The following is an 18060-nucleotide window of genomic DNA, read 5'->3' as shown; positions in this document are numbered from 1 at the left end:
GCCACTAACTCTGTGCATCGGAAGCCAACGACACGTAGCTGTGGGTCACTGCTGACCGCTGCCTCCGGCACACACTGCAGTTGAATAGGTCACACAATTGGGACTGAGTCTTTTTTTTTTTTTTTTTATTGTCCTCATTTGCCTTGGTTCTCTTTGGGAAGCGCCAGCCACCATGCGTATCTATCCCAAGCAATTTCGGGGGGTTTTATCTGGATATTAAGACTGGACCAAGATATGATAGAATAAGCGGTGGAAGGAACATCCACAGGGAGAGGATAGGAGGTTTTACTCCATCAAGGTGTTTTATGACCTGCGGACCATACTGTTTAAGCGAGGAGACCTACAGAACTGGCCCATGGAGCTAAAGAAAGGCATAATCATAGGACCCGGGGGGAAAAAAAACGGAAATCCTACTACCAATATATCAGGAGATCCCAGAAGGCACACTTTTTCCTACTACGAGATCTAGCTAAATCCAACATAGACACTGTGTATAGTGAAGTCAGCCAGCCTGAGTGAGATGGGGCAGCGCAATCCACCCAGAATTTACATATTTCTCTTCTAGCCATAAGAATTGCATAAAAGAGGAGAGATCTAGCTTGGCCTGTGACATTGTCGTCAATACCGAAGATAATTAAAGGAAGATTGAAAGTCAGTGAAGTCTTCAAGATAGAGTCCAGAGTTTTCTTCACCTCAGCCCAAAAGGAGCTGATTAGCGGAAAATCCTTGAACATAAGAACATCCGATGCTTTGGGAAGGCCACATTTATTACAAACTTTCCCAGACAAAAATTTTGACAGTTTTAGAGGGGAAAAATATGCCCTATGTTCAGTAAAAATGGGACTGAGTCTTGTTCTCTTCATGGCAGAGTTTATATCATTGTACAGGCCTCATTGCAGACTGCATCCCCTCCAGCTCTGATGCCACTAACTCTGTGCCACGGAAGTCATGGACACTCTCTGGTTGAACTTTGGAGGCATCTGAGTCTATGGCCTGGGGACTGTCTTCATCATCATGTAGCTGACACTGACATGGTGGTAAAAAGGAGTCTGTAGCATTCAACTCCTCCAATTGCCTGTTTCTGCCTGCTTCTGCCCTCTGCATCATGCCCTGGAAGGACACCTTCCACTGTCCCCGTCACACTCCGCGATATTCTCATTGGACATCAACAAGGACCCACTCAGCTTTCGCGGAACTACCTTAGTGCACCGCAAGTCACCGCCCAGTGGCAGGGTGCTGCCTGTGCCAGCTGTGAATGTCTGACAAAATGTCGATATCCAAAATATCGACCCACAAAAATATCGCAACAAAAATGTCAATTACAAAAATATCAACATGCTATCTCTAATACAAAAATATCGATGGCAAAAATATCGTAATTAAAAAATATTGTTTTTTTAAAATAAAAAATATGTAATATAAATCAAATACGTATAAATGTAATAAACATAGTTAAACATGTGTTATAATATTTAAAATTAATAAAAAAATACATCATTCAATTAAAAAAATAATTAATCATATACATATAATACATAATATATACTTCCTTAATAATAACTTTTAAAAATAATTTTAATAACTTATAAATAAATAAAAATATTATACATTACAAATATTCTCCTCACCTGGACGCTACGCTGCCACGGCCCACCCTTCTTTCCTGGAGACAGCATTTGAATTGCAGCATCGCCTCCCCAGACCCGCTTCGCGGGTCCCGCAGCGCGGTGTTGACCGCTGATCCTTCATCCTTAAAGGGGCAGTATCTCTGAAAACCGGCAGGGCTGCGAGCGCTTGCAGGGACTCCGAGGACCAGGAGTCCCTGCGTGCCCCATCAACACCAGCTGGGCTGCTCTCCCTGCCGGCCCGCCCGCCCGCCAACAGTGTTAAAAGGCTGCTCGCCTAGTGAGTGAGTGGGTTCCTCACCTGGACGCTACGCTGCCACGGCCCACCCTTCTTTCCTGGAGACAGCATTTGAATTGCAGCATCGCCTCCCCAGACCCGCTTTGCGGGTCCCGCAGCGCGGTGTTGACCGCTGATCCTTCATCCTTAAAGGGGCAGTATCTCTGAAAACCGGCAGGGCTGCGAGCGCTTGCAGGGACTCCGAGGACCAGGAGTCCCTGCGTGCCCCATCAACACCAGCTGGGCTGCTCTCCCTGCCGGCCCCGCCCGCCCGCCTATCACAACTACTGTTACTTAAAGGTTGACGAGATCCCGCTGCGCGGGAGTGTGCCCGGGAGAAGCCCGGGACAAGGGTGGGACTGTCTGTGGCCGTCCGGGGCCGAAGGAGGCCGGGCTGGGCCAGCCCCTTAACACCTGTAGTTAGTGGCCCGTGCCTGGCCACACGTTGGATATGGCGACAGAAGAGGAAACCCCAGGGAAAAAAGGTAGATTACGCAACGGGTCACTGGAGAATTACTTTCCCAAGAAGAGTGAGGGAGAAAAGGACTCTATTCTAGCGGAGCGTAGGGCAGAGCGGCGTCGCTCAGTTGAGAGCTTGAAACACAGACCCCTCACTGATAGTTCCTTGTTGGATTTGACCCGGGAGGGAGGTTCTGTAGACTTGAGTGTGGACAACGCTAGCCAAGAAGGCGTCCCCTTATTGTTTCGTGACTTTGTATCCACACCCGATTTTCCTTTGGATAACATTATAACTGTTTCTCCCACCCCTAGTCCTACTCGTGTCTTTGCCACATCTAAACTCAGGAAACAAAAACCAAAGCTTTTAATTGCGGCCCAGATCCACCGCCCACCACCTAGTAAAAAAAGGAAGAAACTTAGGGTGGTACCTGGTAAAGCCAAAACCCCGCATACTGAGTTCGGCAAAGGGCCAAAAACCCCTATTTTATCTGATATTACCCCAGCAGTAGATCAGGATTTTACACCAGTAGTAGTACTACCATTGGGTCACATTCCATCTGAAGTAGCAATACAGACAGTGGTTCCTGTTGATAATACTAGAGCTGCAGCAGTTGTTATTTCATCTCCCCCCACATTGATAGGGAACTTGGAGTTTTTGTTGAGATCTCTCCTTTTACCTATCAATGAGTCCATTAAAAAGGTGGAAATCAGACTGACCATACTGGAAGCCGCTATAACTAGCATGGCCACTCTGACTAAAACCCAGGGGAGTGGGGTGGCGCATCTCACACCCTCGACAATGCCCCCTTCTAATTTAGTTCAAAAAACCCTCCCGCCCAAGCTCAGCCGGCCAAGCAAACTCTACAGCCCCAGGGTAGAGTTGACCTTTCCTCCCAAAACCCACCGCCCTCAAAACAATTAAAGCCACCAGGAACCGAATTAGGTGATGCTCCTAATAAACCAATCTTAAAGGCCACGACAAGCAGTAATCAGAACATCCAAGGGGTAGATCGAAATAACAAGATACCACATAAAAAGGTCCCACGAGTGGAGATTCCCCCAGAAGCAGCGCCCTTTGTGGTTGTCTTGACAGGGGTCCCTCAGTTAGCGGAAAATAAGAAGGAGGGATACGTTGACCTCAAGAATAAAATTATTCATTGGCTGAGAACGTACAGGCCGATAGCGCCCAATATAGATGGGGACATAGTCCATGTTAGACGGATCAATTGGCTGGGTAGTAGAATTAAAAATATAGAGGGGGACATAGTGGTAGTTAATTTTAGAGATCCTCGGGCTGTTGATTATATTTTAAATTGGCCACCAGGAAACGGGGAAACCTGCATTACCCCTCGGGCCTTAACATATTTTTACCCCAGGACAGAGGCTACCCCTTTTAAATATTCAAATAAATTTCAACCCTATAGGCCTTCTCTTACCTTGCCCTTTAATAATAACTATCCCCAGCATGGACAACATTCTGCCTTGGTGCCTGATCAGCACCTTGCGTGGTCTACGGTCCCTTATAGACATACGAGTAACCACGACACCAGGATGAGTCGTCTGAGACCTTTTACCCCGCTGGACACTTACAATCGGTTTTCTCAGCTCTCCGGGCTGGAAGATTGCGATTGAAGTTCAGCGCCCGGGGGGGAGTCAAGTGAACTCCCTGAGGGGGAGACCTCACGACGACTCTGTGGCAGTGTAGATATAGAGGAAGTTGGGCCACTCTCAGTTCAAACTGTTATTACCAACAATATTACTGAGGCTTCTATGTCAGCTAGGCTTTTGACTAGCATGGATGGTTGTCCTGTGACCACTATCCCCCTGGCACAGGAGGGGGGGTGCTGTATGACCATGGTGGACAATGAGGGTGGGACCGGGGAGGGATACACCTTAGTGCCAAAAGGAAGGCAGGTAATAAACCTCCTTTCCTGGAACATCGCGGGGTTAAAAAGGAAGTTAGAAATTCCAGAGTGGCACATGTTCATTGAGAGGTTTGATGTTTGCCTGTTTCAGGAAACTTGGAGTCTATCTCCGCTACACAAAGCGGGGTATACCACCCACTTTTTTCCAGCAGTAAGCAAGGGAAAGGGTAGACCAGCGGGGGGCCTCACGGTCTGGATCAAAATAGAACTGGATTGGGTGGTTACGCGCCACACCTTGGAGTGTAATGATATTCTCCACCTCTCATGTAGAGGAAAGGTGGAGGGTAGTAGGCTTGACCTTTTCAATGTTTACGCTAGAGGGGCCCCGGGGGACTCTGCCTCTTTGACTTTAACAGCTCTGGACTCCGCCTTAGCCAATTGTGGGGGGTGATTTTAATTGTACGTTTGAACCCCTCCTCGGAGATGATCCCTTGGGTATCGAAGAGGAGGATTCAAAATGGTCCATCCCAACCTTATCCCTGCCCCCTATTAGGAAATGGTCAGCTAGGGCAATTCAAATCAATGCACTGACTAGGGACCACAAGCTAAGAGCCCTTAACGGTAGGACTATATCCGATCAGGTAGGGGCACTGACCTTCAATAGACTTACTGGGCCGTCCCGAATTGACTACATCCTAATGGATGTTAGTTTTTGGGCAGACCTTATTGATATGGAGGTCTACCCAAGTCAGGATAGCGACCACAATCCCCTGTGTTGCAAGTTTAACTGGGTTACCCTAAAAGACAGGAGGGCGAAAGTCACCTCAAAAACATCTAAAGAGGTTATCCCATATAATAACAACCGCAGACTGAAATGGGATAAGGCTAAACTTAAGCAGGACGATCTAGGGGCCATTAAATCTTTGGTAGAGCGCTTGTCTTCAGATCTGGAGGTCTGGATTGGTGAAGACCAGATTAGTAGGCTTCCTTACCCCTCCCTTGATTCTGTTTATAAAGCCACAATAGATCATGTTGGTCAATTTTTTACCTCGAAAGGGAAAAGCAATAGGGCTACTGTTATACCCCCCACTCTCAATAAAGTTAGGTATACTGAACAGTGTAAGGGTAAAAGAAAAAACTTGACAAAAGCCCTGATTTCAGGGGATCCTCTGCTGGTTAGAGCGGCCAGGAAGGATTACCTGAAAGTATTATCACTGGCCAAACGCGAGTGGGAGGAACAGCATTGGCAGGACCTATCCAATGCCGTGAGTAGTAGGAATCCAAACCTTTTTTGGGATTTGATTAATAGAACTAGACAGAGGAAATCGCAACCATTGGCTGCACACATAACTAGTCAGCAATGGTTTGATCATTTCTCATCCCTGTATGGAGGCATTGAGGAAACAGCTAGCCCCGGGGCAGATAGTTTGGGCGAGGGGGACTCCTTAGGGGTGGACGACCTTCCATTTACGACCACAGAGGTAGTGGCGGCGATTAGACATCTAACCCCCAAGAAAGCAGCCGGGCAGGATGGGATTCCTGGAGATCTGTTGATAGTGGAGCCGCAGGCCTGGGCCAAATTAATAGCCATAATAATGAATTTGATTACTAGGAGCTACCAGGTGCCAGATTCTTGGAAAGGTGCAGAGGTAGTGACCGTGTTCAAGAAGGGGGCAAGAGAGGACCCTGCAAACTACAGACCTATCAGTTTGATAGACATAATTCAGAAAGTGGTTGGCAGGGTCATCATCTCAAGAGTAGGAGATTGGATGGAGGAGGCCAGTATTCTTTCCCACCTACAAGCGGGTTTTAGAAGAAAGGTAGGGACGATGGACCAGGTCTTTCGCTTTTTTGTTATCTATTGGAAGGCAGTGACCATCAAGAAAGGCAGTTTATATATGGGTTTCATAGATCTCAAGACAGCTTTCGACCTGGTCCCTCGCGCAAAATTATGGAAAATCCTAGGGGAGATGGGATTTCCCAGTGGTCTCCTTAACCTAATCGTAAAGCTCCACGAGGGGAATTACTCGAGGGTCAGATGGGGATCCCAGGGACAGTTAACAGATAGGGTCCCTGTGAGGAGAGGAGTACGCCAGGGCTGCGTTATGGCTCCGACTCTTTTCTCCCTATTCGTGAATGGAGTGGTGGACCATCTGAAGGGGGAGGAGGCGGATGCCCCATCCCTGGCGGGGGAAAGAATCCCCACCTTACTCTTCGCCGACGACACCTTATTAATCTCCAAATCCCCTGTGGGTCTGCAAAAACTCTTGAACCGGTTTAGCTCCTTCTGTACCATCCGAGGCTTAACCATTAACACCTCAAAAACTAAATTGATGGCACTCTCCCCCTCCAAAAGATTCCAAAATAATTTTCTGCTCAATGGCGTTCCTCTGGAGTTGGTTGAGTCCTTTGATTATCTTGGTGTCCGGATAAACAGTCGCATGACCTGGAAGAATCATTTGGCCAAAATGCTACTCAGTCACCAAAGAGTATCTGGGGTGACTTTGAGGGAGCTCCGTGAATCACGTAGTAAACCTGTCTCCCCCGCCATGGCCTTTTATGAGGGCCAGATTCTTCCTGCGGCATTATATGGCTCTGAACTCTGGGGGTTTGAAAATGTTTCTGAACTATCGACAGCGGAAAACAACTTTCTAAGGAAGGTGGTGGCTCTTCCTACTTCCACCCCACTGATCCCCCTGAGACTAGACCTGGGCAGAAGAGCACTAAAGGACTTGGTAAGGCTACGCCCGTTGCTCTTTTGGACTCGTTTGAGAAGAACTGCGGAGCTTGCAAAATACGCTGAAGGGCTGGATGATCTTCTGCTACTGGACACGGGTAAAAAAATAGGATGGCTGAATAGATTGAAAGACTTGGTTCTTAACCCGGGGCTAAGGAATGCATGGGAGTCACAATCGCCACCCCCCAAGGAAGTGATCAAAAAGCTATATTGGGACTGGGTACAGAGTAATGCGCTGAGGGTGGCGGATGGGGGATCACTCACGGATCAATTTTTGTTATTTAAATGTGTGAGAAAATTGGAGCCCTTCCTCGACCTGATAACTAAACCTCTAGATCGAGCACTATATCTAAAACTGCGATATGGGACGCTTCCGGTGCATGATTTCACGGTGAGGTGGTCAAACTCTGGTGCCCCCCTGCGTTCATGCCCTGGTTGTGTGGCACCAAAGGAGTCTGTGGCCCACTTATTTTTTGCCTGCCCAGCTATAAAGGATTCAAAAAAGGGGGTGGTGATGAACAGAGTGTCTGAATTAAGCAGACCACTCTTACCCAGTCCAAAGATCAGGGCTTGATCCATCACCGTTATTTAGCTCACTGCCCCATCCCAGCTCAGAACCTGGCTATATGCAAATTAGTCTGTCCCTGGCCCAGTGCATCATGGGAACAGGGCAGACCAAACTACCAAGCCAATTCTTCACCAGAAAGGACACAAGCTTCCGGGGACCGGTTTCTGCCATTTCAGGCGTTGTCGGCCCGGCTTGCTTGAATCCTGATGGAGCAGTGAGCAAGGGACTCATGTCTGAGTATACCCTTCCACGCTTATGGTGGACAAAATGATTCAAAAAAGGGGGTGGTGATGAACAGAGTGTCTGAATTAAGCAGACCACTCTTACCCAGTCCAAAGATCAGGGCTTGATCCATCACCGTTATTTAGCTCACTGCCCCATCCCAGCTCAGAACCTGGCTATATGCAAATTAGTCTGTCCCTGGCCCAGTGCATCATGGGAACAGGGCAGACCAAACTACCAAGCCAATTCTTCACCAGAAAGGAGACAAGCTTCCGGGGACCGGTTTCTGCCATTTCAGGCGTCGTCGGCCCGGCTTGCTTGAATCCTGATGGAGCAGTGAGCAAGGGACTCATGTCTGAGTATACCCTTCCACGCTTATGGTGGACAAAATGATTCAAAAAAGGGGGTGGTGATGAACAGAGTGTCTGAATTAAGCAGACCACTCTTACCCAGTCCAAAGATCAGGGCTTGATCCATCACCGTTATTTAGCTCACTGCCCCATCCCAGCTCAGAACCTGGCTATATGCAAATTAGTCTGTCCCTGGCCCAGTGCATCATGGGAACAGGGCAGACCAAACTACCAAGCCAATTCTTCACCAGAAAGGAGACAAGCTTCCGGGGACCGGTTTCTGCCATTTCAGGCGTCGTCGGCCCGGCTTGCTTGAATCCTGATGGAGCAGTGAGCAAGGGACTCATGTCTGAGTATACCCTTCCACGCTTATGGTCGACAAAATGATTCAAAAGCGTGGAAGGGTATACTCAGATGTGAGTCCCTTGCTCATTGCACCATCAGGATTCAAGCAAGCCGGGCCGAAGACGCCTGAAATGGCAGAAACCGGTCCCCGGTAGCTTGTTTCCTTCCCAGTGTAAGAATTGGCTTTTGTAGTCTGGTCTGCCCTGTTCCCATGATGCACTGGGCCAGGGACAGACTAATTTGCATACAGCCAGGTTCTGAAACTGGGATGGTGCAATGAGCTAAAAAACGGTGTTGGATCTAGCCCTGATCTCTTGACTGGGTGAGAGTACTCTGCTTAATTCAGAGACTCTGTCCATCACCACCCCTTGTTGTAAATAATTTTGTCCACCCTAAGCGTGGAAGGGTATACTCAGATGTGAGTCCCTTGCTCATTGCACCATCAGGATTCAAGCAAGCCGGGCCGAAGACGCCTGAAATGGCAGAAACCGGTCCCCGGTAGCTTGTTTCCTTCCCAGTGTAAGAATTGGCTTTTGTAGTCTGGTCTGCCCTGTTCCCATGATGCACTGGGCCAGGGACAGACTAATTTGCATACAGCCAGGTTCTGAAACTGGGATGGTGCAATGAGCTAAAAAACGGTGTTGGATCTAGCCCTGATCTCTTGACTGGGTGAGAGTACTCTGCTTAATTCAGAGACTCTGGCCATCACCACCCCTTGTTGTAAATAATTTTGTCCACCCTAAGCGTGGAAGGGTATACTCAGATGTGAGTCCCTTGCTCATTGCACCATCAGGATTCAAGCAAGCCGGGCCGAAGACGCCTGAAATGGCAGAAACCGGTCCCCGGTAGCTTGTTTCCTTCCCAGTGTAAGAATTGGCTTTTGTAGTCTGGTCTGCCCTGTTCCCATGATGCACTGGGCCAGGGACAGACTAATTTGCATACAGCCAGGTTCTGAAACTGGGATGGTGCAATGAGCTAAAAAACGGTGTTGGATCTAGCCCTGATCTCTTGACTGGGTGAGAGTACTCTGCTTAATTCAGAGACTCTGTCCATCACCACCCCTTGTTGTAAATAATTTTGTCCACCCTAAGCGTGGAAGGGTATACTCAGATGTGAGTCCCTTGCTCATTGCACCATCAGGATTCAAGCAAGCCGGGCCGAAGACGCCTGAAATGGCAGAAACCGGTCCCCGGTAGCTTGTTTCCTTCCCAGTGTAAGAATTGGCTTTTGTAGTCTGGTCTGCCCTGTTCCCATGATGCACTGGGCCAGGGACAGACTAATTTGCATACAGCCAGGTTCTGAAACTGGGATGGTGCAATGAGCTAAAAAACGGTGTTGGATCTAGCCCTGATCTCTTGACTGGGTGAGAGTACTCTGCTTAATTCAGAGACTCTGTCCATCACCACCCCTTGTTGTAAATAATTTTGTCCACCCTAAGCGTGGAAGGGTATACTCAGAAAGTGAGTCCCTTGCTCATTGCACCATCAGGATTCAAGCAAGCCGGGCCGAAGACGCCTGAAATGGCAGAAACCGGTCCCCGGTAGCTTGTTTCCTTCCCAGTGTAAGAATTGGCTTTTGTAGTCTGGTCTGCCCTGTTCCCATGATGCACTGGGCCAGGGACAGACTAATTTGCATACAGCCAGGTTCTGAAACTGGGATGGTGCAATGAGCTAAAAAACGGTGTTGGATCTAGCCCTGATCTCTTGACTGGGTGAGAGTACTCTGCTTAATTCAGAGACTCTGTCCATCACCACCCCTTGTTGTAAATAATTTTGTCCACCCTAAGCGTGGAAGGGTATACTCAGATGTGAGTCCCTTGCTCATTGCACCATCAGGATTCAAGCAAGCCGGGCCGAAGACGCCTGAAATGGCAGAAACCGGTCCCCGGTAGCTTGTTTCCTTCCCAGTGTAAGAATTGGCTTTTGTAGTCTGGTCTGCCCTGTTCCCATGATGCACTGGGCCAGGGACAGACTAATTTGCATACAGCCAGGTTCTGAAACTGGGATGGTGCAATGAGCTAAAAAACGGTGTTGGATCTAGCCCTGATCTCTTGACTGGGTGAGAGTACTCTGCTTAATTCAGAGACTCTGTCCATCACCACCCCTTGTTGTAAATAATTTTGTCCACCCTAAGCGTGGAAGGGTATACTCAGATGTGAGTCCCTTGCTCATTGCACCATCAGGATTCAAGCAAGCCGGGCCGAAGACGCCTGAAATGGCAGAAACCGGTCCCCGGTAGCTTGTTTCCTTCCCAGTGTAAGAATTGGCTTTTGTAGTCTGGTCTGCCCTGTTCCCATGATGCACTGGGCCAGGGACAGACTAATTTGCATACAGCCAGGTTCTGAAACTGGGATGGTGCAATGAGCTAAAAAACGGTGTTGGATCTAGCCCTGATCTCGTGACTGGGTGAGAGTACTCTGCTTAATTCAGAGACTCTGTCCATCACCACCCCTTGTTGTAAATAATTTTGTCCACCCTAAGCGTGGAAGGGTATACTCAGATGTGAGTCCCTTGCTCATTGCACCATCAGGATTCAAGCAAGCCGGGCCGAAGACGGCTGAAATGGCAGAAACCGGTCCCCGGTAGCTTGTTTCCTTCCCAGTGTAAGAATTGGCTTTTGTAGTCTGGTCTGCCCTGTTCCCATGATGCACTGGGCCAGGGACAGACTAATTTGCATACAGCCAGGTTCTGAAACTGGGATGGTGCAATGAGCTAAAAAACGGTGTTGGATCTAGCCCTGATCTCTTGACTGGGTGAGAGTACTCTGCCTAATTCAGAGACTCTGTCCATCACCACCCCTTGTTGTAAATAATTTTGTCCACCCTAAGCGTGGAAGGGTATACTCAGATGTGAGTCCCTTGCTCTTTGCACCATCAGGATTCAAGCAAGCCGGGCCGAAGACGCCTGAAATGGCAGAAACCGGTCCCCGGTAGCTTGTTTCCTTCCCAGTGTAAGAATTGGCTGTTGTAGTCTGGTCTGCCCTGTTCCCATGATGCACTGGGCCAGGGACAGACTAATTTGCATACATCCAGGTTCTGAAACTGGGATGGTGCAATGAGCTAAAAAACGGTGTTGGATCTAGCCCTGATCTCTTGACTGGGTGAGAGTACTCTGCTTAATTCAGAGACTCTGTCCATCACCACCCCTTGTTGTAAACAGCTTATAAAGGGGCGCGGAAACTTTGGTTGAAACCGGTCTGCAGGGAACTGGGGCTGAGGTGTCATAGCCAGGCACTACGTGTACTTTCTACGGACACTTCATTTTCCATCATGATCTGCGGGGTGGCAAAATTCTTGGGTAGTGCGTGGTTGACGCGCTCCAGATTACTGAAACTGCGCCCGGGGGTCCCAACGGTCTAATGTTGCATTCGCTGGTAGCAAACTAGTGACTGTTATGTACCTCTTCTTTTATTGGTTTTAATAATTTTTATGGAGAATTGGTAAATGTATATGCATATGTATTTCTTTTATGGTGATAATTTGCCGAATAAAGATATTCAATCACATTACAAATACATTTATACACATAAAATAATAATATAAATAAAAATTAATAAAAATGTAAAACAAATTAAAAAAGTAAGTAAATGTTGGATAGTGTAGGGGTAAAAATTACAATTCCCACTCCAAAAAGTGCAACAGTAGGGAAAGTGTTGGATAGCGTAGGGGTAAAAATTACTATTCCAACTCCAGAGAGTGCAACAGTAGGGAAAGTGTTGGATAGCGAAGGGGTAAAAATTACTATTCCAACTCCAGGGAGTGCAACAGTAGGGAAAGTGTTGGATAGCCTAGGGGTAAAAATTACTATTCCAACTCTAGAGGGTGCAACAATAGGGAAAGTGTTGGATAGCGTAGGGGTAAAAATTACAGTTCCCACTCCAGAGAGGGCAACAGTAGGGAAAGTGTTGGATAGCATAGGGGTAAAAATTACTATTCCAACTCCAGAGAGGGCAACAGTAGGGAAAGTGTTGGATAGCGTACGGGTAAAACTTACTATTCCAACTCCAGAGAGTGCAACAGTAGGGAAAGTGTTGGATAGCGTATGGGAAAAATGTACTATTCCAACTCCAGTGCAACAGTAGGGAAAGTGTTGGATAGCGTAGGGGTAAAAATTACTATTCCCACTCCAGAGAGGGCAACAGTAGAGAAAGTGTTGGGATAGCGTACGGGTAAAAATTACTATTCCCACTCCAGAGAGTGCAACAGTAGGGAAAGTGTTGGATACCTGAGGAGTAAAAATGACTATTCCAACTCCCGAGAGTGCAACAGTAGGGAAAGTGTTGGATAGCGTAGGGGTAAAAATTACTATTCCAACTCCTGAGAGTGCAACAGTAGGGAAAGTGTAAGATAGCGTAGGGGTAAAAATGACTTTTCCAACTCCAGATAGTGCAACAGTAGGGAAAGTGTTGGATAGCGTAGGGGTAAAAATTACTATTCCCACTCCAGAGAGTGCAACAGTAGGGAAAGTGTAAGATAGCATAGGGGTAAAAATGACTTTTCCAACTCCAGATAGTGCAACAGTAGGGAAAGTGTTGGATAGCGTAGGGGTAAAAATTACTATTCCCACTCCAGAGAGTGAAACAGTAGAGAAAGTGTTGGATAGCGTAGGGGTAAAAATTACTATTCCAACTCCAGAGAGTGCAACAGTAGGGAAAGTGTTGGATAGGGTAGCAGGAAAAATTACTATTCCAACTCCAGAGAGTGCAACAGTAGGGAAAGTGTTGGATAGCGTAGGGGTAAAACTTACTATTCCAACTACAGAGAGTGCAACAGTAGAGAAAGTATTGGATAGCTTAGGGGTACAAATTACTATTCTCACTCCAGAGATGGCAACAGTAGGGAAAGTGTTGGTTAGCCTAGAAGTTAAAAATAACATACTTATAAATAAATTTATATTTTCAAATATTAAACAAATTAATTATTAAATAAATATAAACTATTTACAAATAGCAATACATAATTATTAAAAACATAATTAGCAATAAATAATTAAGTAAAAATACATTAATAATAAAAGCCAATTAATAATAACTAATTACCAATTAATAATTAATTGACAATAATATAATTAACAAACAATTAATTAAAATAAATTATTACTTAATTACATTTAAATCCCACCCTATTCCCCTATAAACCCATAACCCGCTACAGAACATAATTATCAATTAATCAATTAATTAAAAATAATTACCAATTAATACAAATTAATTACCAATTATTTAAAATTAATTTATCATTCCTAAAAATTGTATGCGATATTTAAAAATTGATATTTTGTCTGCCTAACGCCAGCTGCAGCGCACCCGGGGCACCTAACTCTGTGCAGCTCTAGTCAGGGACCCTTGCTGTTTGATTGTCTGATCACTGTTGTAGTTGTTGCCAGCACCTACCAACCCCTGAGGGGTGGCTTACACTACCCAACACCCATCCAGCACAGGCGTCACTGGATGTGTGACCCTGCCTATAAAAGGGGCCGGGCGCATGTACCCGTAGCGAGTTAATCAATCAATCAATCAATCATGCCATTTGTATAGCGCACTACTCACCCGGGAGGGTCTCAAGGCGCTTGGGGGGAGGGGTATGCTACTGCTCGAACAGCCAGGTCTTGAGTTGTTTCCTGAAGGCGAGATGGTCCTGGGTCAGCGGAAGGTGGATGGGGAGGGAGTTCCAAGTCTTGGCAGCCAGGTAAGAGAAGGATCTTCCTCCGGCGGTGGCTCTTCGGATGCGTGGTACGGCTGCGAGGGCGAAGCTGGTGGACCGTAGCTGGCGGGTGGGCGTGTAGAAGGTCAGGCGGTCGTTGAGGTACTTGGGGCCCAGGTCGTGGAGACACTTGTGTGCGTGGGTGAGGAGCCGGAACGTGATCCTCTTGTCGACGGGGAGCCAGTACAGGTTCCTCAGGTGGCTGGAGATGTGGCTGCGTCGGGGGACATCCAGGATGAGTCGGGCGGAGGCGTTCTGGATGCGCTGGAGTCTTTTCTGTAGCTTGGCTGTGGTTCCGGCGTAGAGGGCGTTTCCGAAGTCCAGTCGGCTGGTGACGAGTGCCTGGGTGACAGTCTTCCTGGTCTCGGTCGGGATCCAGCGGAAGATCTTGCGAAGCATACGCAGGGTGTTGAAGCACGAGGAGGAGACGGCGTTGACTTGTCTGGTCATCGAGAGGGAGGGGTCCAGGATGAAGCCCAGTTTGCGTGCGTGGTCGGTTGGCTTGGGTGCGGTGCCCAGGGCTGGGGGCCACCAGGAGTCGTCCCAGGCGGAGGGCAAAGATCCCAGGATGAGGACTTCCGTCTTGTCTGAGTTCAGTTTCAGGCGGCTGTCCTTCGTCCACTCGGCGACGTCTTTCATTCCTTCGTGTAGGCAGGTTCTGGCGGTGTCGGGGTCTCTGGTGAGGGAGAGGATCAGCTGGGTGTCGTCGGCGTAAGAGATGATGTTGAGGTTGTGCTGGCGTGCGATGGCTGCGAGAGGTTTCATGTAGATGTTGAAGAGGGTGGGGCTGAGTGAAGATCCTTGCGGGACGCCGCAGATGACTTCGGTGGCCTCGGAGCGAAACAGGGGGAGGCGGACTCTTTGTGTTCTTCGGCGAGAAACGAGATGATGCACTCCATTGCCTTCTCTTGGATACCGATGTTGCTGAGGCGCTGGACTAGGGTGCGGTGGCAGACCGTGTCGAACGCAGCGGAGAGGTCCAGGAGGATGAGGGCCACTGTTTCCCCCTTGTTGAGCAGGGTCCGGATGTCGTCGGTGGCTGCGATGAGTGCGGTCTCGGTGCTGTGGTTGGCTCTGAAGCCGGACTGCGAGGGGTCGAGGGATCCGTTCATCTCGAGGAAGGCGGTCAGCTGTCTGTTGACGATCTTCTCGATGACTTTAGCAGGAAAAGGGAGGAGCGAGATGGGGCGGAAGTTTTTGAGATCGGTGGGGTCAGCTGTAGGTTTCTTCAGGAGGGCGCTGATCTCGGCGTGCTTCCAGCTCTCCGGGAAGGTGGCGGTGTTGAAGGAGGCGTTGATGATGTTCCGGAGTTGGGGTGCAATGGTGGAGTCGGCCTTGTTGAAGACGTGGTGTGGGCAGGGGTCGGTCGGTGATCCGGAGTGGATGGTGTTCATCGTGCAGGCTGTGTCTTCGGTGGTCACCGTGGTCCAGGTGCGAAGGGTGGCGGTGGGGGGCATTGGTTCGACGGTTGGGTGCGTGGGTGGGGCGCCGAAGCTGTTGTGGATGTCGGCGATCTTGCGGTGGAAGAAAGAGGCGAGGGAGTCGCAGAGGTCTTGTGACGGGGTGATGTCGTTGGTGCCGGTGCTGGGGTTGGAGAACTCCTTGACGATAGTGAAGAGCTCTTTGCTGTCGTGGGCATTGTTGTCCAGTTGTTCCTTCAGGGATTTCTTCTTGGTGGTGCGGATGAGCTGGTGGTGCTTGCGGGTAGCGTATTTGAGGGCGGTCATGTTGTCGGTCGTCCGGTCGAGAAGCCAGGCTTTCTCGAGGGTGGGGCAGGTCTTCTTGGAGTCCTTGAGGTCGTCGGTGAACCAGGATGCCTTCTTGCTTCTGGGTCTGCTGGGAGGGTTCTTTAGTGGCGCGAGGTCGTCGGCCCAGGCGGTCAGCCTCTGTGTGAAGTTGCGGGCTGGCTCGTTGGGGTCCGGTGTGTTGGCGGGTGGGCTCTGGCTGAGGGAGGTGGTGAGCTGGTCTGCGGTGATCTTGCTCCAATTCCTGTGAGGTACCTGTTGCGGGTGGTGGTGGGTCATGGATCTTTTGAAGCTGAAGTGGACGCAGCTGTGGTCGGTCCAGTGGAGTCCGGTGGCGTGGCTGAAGGTGATGTACTTGCTAGAAGAGAAGACGGGATCAAGCGTGTGGCCGGCGTAATGGGTGGGGGTGTTGACCAGTTGCTTGAGTCCGAGGTTGGCAAGGTTTTCCAGCAGGGCGGTGGTGTTGCGGTCCTTGTTGTTCTTCAGGTGGAAGTTGAGGTCCCCGAGGAGGATGTAATCAAGGAGAGCTGCTCTTTGAAGAATTTGAAAAAAGAATAAAACATGCTTCAGTTGGGATTTTTTTTCACGTATTCTGCTGGCAGTTTCCTCATATTATTAACAATGCTGAGTCACGGGATTAATAAAGTGCTTTGTGTATTTCAAAAACAAGTTATAAAATAAACAAAATTGCATCATAGAATATAGAGGCAATGACTTTAAACTGTAACAATGTAATCTGAGGGGAGAAACATCCAAATAACGATGAAACAGAACTTCCGGGCTGCTCTTTCCTTCGACATCAATCAAAATACTCACGTAAAAGTGTGGTTTTTTTGGTGGCTCCTTCAAATGTAGATGTTTAACAAATCAAGGCTTTTGAGCTAAATGCTTTGCTTTAGCTAACATACTATCTCTCTTTAAAGAGTCCTAGATCCGGATAAATGTATTGTTTCTGCTACTGCCATTATATTATGTATGTGACTATGCAAAACATCTCCCTCCTCCTCTTCCCAGCCAAGGTCGTTGAGCAGTCCATCAACGTTCAACTGTCCGAGTTAATCGAGCCACGTTTTGGACACCTCCCAAAATGGCTTCTGAAGCAGCCACAGTACAGAGACTGCACTCCTCACTGCCACCGACGACATCCACTCCCACCTCGACCGGGGTGAAACCACAGCTCTCATCCTACTGGGCCCCTCGACCACTTTCGACACCGTCTCCCACCACACCCTAAGAACGACTACACGACATCGGCATCCTTGACAAGGACTTGGACTGGATCCACTCCTTCCTTACTGGCTGTACACAGTGAGTCAGACTACTCTGTTCCTCTCAGAACCTACAGAGATCAACCTCCTGCCTGAGCCCCACCCTCTTCAATGTCTACATGGCCCCCCACGCAGCCATCGTCAGAAGGCACCGTCTCAACATTGTCTCCTAGGCTGACGACACCCAGCTGATCCTCTCCCTCACCAACGAACCCATAGCCATGAGAGTCAACTTTCACAGTGGAATGGAGGCCGTTGCTACCTGGATGAAAGACAGCTGAATCAAGCTGAAATCGGAAAAGACCGAAGTACTCATCCTAGGACCCGCCCCTTCAGCCTGGGATGACTCCTGGTGGCCAGCCACACTAGGAACCCCTTCTACCGCTACGGACCACGTATGCAACAATGGCATCATATTGGACTACTCACTCACAATAAACCATCAAATCAACAAAGTATCCTCATCCTGCTTCCACATGCTCCACCTGCTTCGAAAGACATTCAGATGGATGCCCACAGAATCCAGAAAGACAGTCATCTACGCACTCATCACCAGCAGATTTGACTATGGCAACCCACTCTACGCCGGCGTCACCCAGAAACAGCTCATGAAACTACAGAACGTTCAAAACGCCGCTAACACAACACCTCCGACAACTCCACTCACTCTGAATCAAGAAGTGAATCACATTCAAGCACTTCACACATGATTACAAAGCTCTCCACGACACAGGAACAGAATATCTGAACCACCGCCTCGCATTCCACATACCGGCCAGATAACTCTGCTTGGCCCAACTCGCCCTGGCCTCCATCCCATGGATCCACAAGACCAGAACCGAAGGAAAATTTTGCTGCTAAGACGTGGAATACCCTGCCCCTCCACCTCAGGCAATCC

Source organism: Lissotriton helveticus, chromosome 6 (assembly GCF_964261635.1).
Source record: "Lissotriton helveticus chromosome 6, aLisHel1.1, whole genome shotgun sequence".
Classification (NCBI taxonomy): domain Eukaryota; kingdom Metazoa; phylum Chordata; class Amphibia; order Caudata; family Salamandridae; genus Lissotriton; species Lissotriton helveticus.
This window is presented reverse-complemented; position numbering follows the sequence as displayed.